This window comes from Dipodomys spectabilis, unplaced genomic scaffold (assembly GCF_019054845.1).
Source record: "Dipodomys spectabilis isolate Male_0828 unplaced genomic scaffold, ASM1905484v1 ptg000037l, whole genome shotgun sequence".
In the NCBI taxonomy this organism is placed as follows: Eukaryota; Metazoa; Chordata; class Mammalia; order Rodentia; family Heteromyidae; genus Dipodomys; species Dipodomys spectabilis.
In genome coordinates this window covers 525,429-529,546 of record NW_024870714.1, presented here as the reverse complement: position 1 = coordinate 529,546, position 4,118 = coordinate 525,429, and positions in this window count along the sequence as shown.

The window sequence follows — 4,118 nt, the reverse complement described above, 5'->3', positions numbered from 1 at the left end:
ATTTCTCACCATTCTTGTATACCTTTATGATAGTGGACTACAGCACACCAAAATTTAACAAATAATAAATAAGTACTAAACAAATAGATAACACTTTCTATTTATGCTATTACATTTTTCAATAAATAAGCATTATCTATGTGATCACTTGTGGGGCTAACTTTTTTATAAATGTGTTTAATCACTTTAGACCATTGTATCTAATATCCACAATCATTATCCAGACCTTGTAATTGAGATGAGGAAGAACAAAATATCTAGATTTCACTTTCTCTTTTGCTCTTCTCCTTTTTCTAGTGTGAATTCTCATCCTATCTCCAAATTCTCCTATTAATAAAGGAAGAATGACACATTGTGGATATCAAGCAAAAGGCTTCAAAGCCAGAATTTCATTCTTTCAGAAATAGATGAAGTAAATCAGAGTGGCAAGAGGAAGAATAAAAACATGAATATTTTCCCTTTCTGGCTTCCATCATAGAGTCTGAACATGACTCTAAATAACTAATACACCATTTGCTTTGGCTAACTTTTAAAAAATATAGTTTTTTAAGTAAATAGAATTTTAAAAATTAAAAAGAATATTTCTAAAATAAATAGTAATTTGTCGTTTGCTTTTAGGAGTTATGAAATAAGACTGCATTAACATTGTGTGAGTTGAGAGGCTAAATTTTATCAGAATCTAAACATAATGAAAAATAGATGATTATAATATACATAGTTTTTAGATACATTTTTAGCGTGACATACACACAGAGACATCTTTTTTCTTCTTTTCTTCTCCACACTGATTCAACTTCAACAAGCAGTTCATGTAATTCAAATAACTGTTTCTTTCAGAACTAGATTAGACCCAAAAATATTAGAAGAAAAGAACCAGTATTGGGTGGTGCGTTCTTTAAAAATAGCAGTCAAATAAATATTAACCATAATCCCAAAATAATAACAATCAAATGCTCTTGAAAAGAGATTTTTAAGCAAAGTGTATAAAAAGTGATAGTTCCAGAACTGTTTCAAGGGCTGCTCTTTAGCGTTTAAGATTTCTTTTACATGGCAATGTTTTAATCAGGATTAAATGCTTTCAGGAACTAAATTTTTTCTAGTTATATTTCATTGAAGAAATATGTTGTTCAAAATTAATGAAAGGATAACATATGATAGTAGAAAGAATGCTTACACACTCATTTTGGTAGGCAGTAAAATACCTTCCCAAAATATACATAGTCCCCACATATCTAATCCCTCAAATGTAGATTTACATTTTATATATAATTTTGTAAAACAATCACCTTTCATTACCCAAGGAACACAAATTTGAATAATTATCCGATGGGGAAAGTATACTCAAACGGGTACTTAAAAGTCCCAGCTGTAGTTCAAAGGGACATGATTAGGTAAGAACCATCAGAAAGATGTAATGATGCTACATTAGAAGATAAAGGAAAACCACCCACATTCTGAAGTTTGTGGAAAGCAGAACAGGAAGTAAATGACTTTTCCAATAGAATCATCTGAAAAATATTTTAGCTCTGTAGATGGCTTGATTTTAATCTAGTGAGACTTCTTTTAGATTTCTGTCCTTTAGAAGTGTAAAATGAAAATATTCATTATTCAAGCCAATTAACTTGTAGAAATTTTTTTGCAGGAGATTTGGTTTTGTAAACTAACTAAATTTCGGCCTTTTCCTGATGCAACTACAGGGACACCACATGTCCTAGTTTCTGAGAATAAGAAAAAGTTGCCACCGGCTTTGTACACGTGAATGATGTAAATTCTACTAAAGGCCTTCATTAATGAAGTCTGGAAATTCTAAATAATATCTAAATAAGAAGCTCCCTAACTTTATTTTCACATTTTGGGATTACTAACTACTAAACTTATGTAGAAGGCTGCGTAAGAATATGGAAATGAAATCTGTCTCCTAATATTATAAAGAAAATTTATGTCATATTGAATTATAGTGTGTAAAGTAATACAAAATATGATGACAGAAACAAAAACTAAATTTCCTATTCTTCCTAACTTTCCAACAGAAATTAGAGAATCCAGTGAAGATATAGATTCCCAGGATGTCATAGGATGTTATAGGATCACTACATGTTGAAAAAGAAGATAACAAAAATGGGTCCCCTGGAACAATGTGAAACAAAATCTACACCTACAGATTGTGATATAGCTAGAAAATAGTTTCCACTGTGCTAAGTCTTTGATATTTTATGTTTCTTTTCACAGCAACTTTCCACACTTAGGAAATGACTTTTTATTAATACTCAAGGGTTTGCAGTTATAACCCAGCAACTAATAAAGCTTCTAAATGTAAACAAGCATGATTCTAAGAGTAACCAAAGCTACTTGTGTTGATATAGCTGATAAATAAGAATGATCTTGGGGAATAGTCAAACAATCTTAACTTTTACATATCTTTCCTCTTCTCCAACATGAGAAACCTAGTCAAGATACGTAAAACATTAATAAAGGAATTTTATATTTTTTATCATTCACACTAAATCAAATACACTTTTCCTCTTTGCAAGCCTGACTTTGAAAGAGTCAGAACCTCACAATTATTTTATAGCAAAACGTTATTGCTTTGGCTTAGTTACTTTCCTGCTTTTGGGTGTTGCTTTCTATTATTTTGGCAACAACATAGAAAAACAATATAAATTCATTATGCTTATGTTGGATTGTTCAGTCAAGCTGTTTTCAAACAAAATTTTCTTTTCTCTTCTTCATTGCTAATTCAAGTTTAATTATTGCTCTTTGAATGATAATAAAAAGCATGAAACTTTAAGGCATATTCTCATTGAAACCGGTGAAAACAGGAGTGTATGCGATTGTTTTTCATTGTTTTCAAGTATTTTCCTTGGCTATTTTCATTATTGCCTTTGTTCCAGTCTTCTAATCAGGAACACAGGGTTACACAAAAAGATCTTCCTAAGATATAAGATGTTGGACAGAAAAAAAGATGTATAATTAAAGATTTTCATCTCTTAAGAGACGGAAAAGCTCAGAAGACATTTTGCTATTACTGGTATGGTTAAGATGATTTGAATGTTTTGGTTCTTAAACTAAGTGAAATGCATGTAAAATGTTACACTTGTTCCAAACAATGATTATGGCTTATACTTTTCTGATCTAATGAGATGAAACCTTTTACAAGGTTTGAAGACATATCGATTTTAGGGTAGATGGGTTAATGTTAGAAACCCTAGGGAGATTAATAAAACAGCACTGCCTATCGCTTCTCAGTTAATTATACTTATGGCATATAAGTGTATAAACATACAAATATGAATTGACTGAGAAATGTGTGATTTACACAATTGATTCAATGACAACTAAAACCAGAAAACACTGCTCTACATTTATATAAACTATTATATCTAGTGAAGATTTAAATTTTTTAGAATATTTTTTCTCTTTTTTTGTTATTTTAGTTTAATATTGTACAGAGGGGTTACAATCACATGGGCAAGATAGTGAGTAAATTTCTTAACAAGCATTGTAGCCTCCTCCTTTGTTTAACCTTCCCATCCCTTCCCATGCTCCCTCCCTCCCCACCCAATCCTCCCCACCCCAAGTTGTAAAGTTCGTTTTCTACATGACATCTTTTACTTCTCATTGTTGCAACAGGTCCCCATGTATCCTTATTTAAACGACTTGTTTTTCCCCTTCCCCTCCACAAATTATACCGACATCAAATACAGTGAAAGCAGTGGTTATACTGTAAGGGAGGGACATACAAAGCAACAAAGAAATAATCTTATAATTGCGTTAGAAACAAATGAATGAAAGAAAAAAAAACATTTAAAATACATATCTTAGGGTTCATTTTCCTAACATCACCTTATCTGACCTTTTCTGCTTGACTCATACATATACTAGATATTGTAAATAAGGGAAATCATGGGACCTATGTTTCTTTGGGCTTGGCTTACTTCACTTAATATAATTTTTTCCAAGTCTTTCCATTTCCTAACAAATGGGGCAATGTCATTCTTTCTGATGGAGGCATAGAATTTCATTGTGTATATATACCACATTTTCTTGATCCATTCATCTACTGAAGGGCATCTGGATTGGTTTCATATCTTAGCTATGGTAAATAATGCTGCAATAAA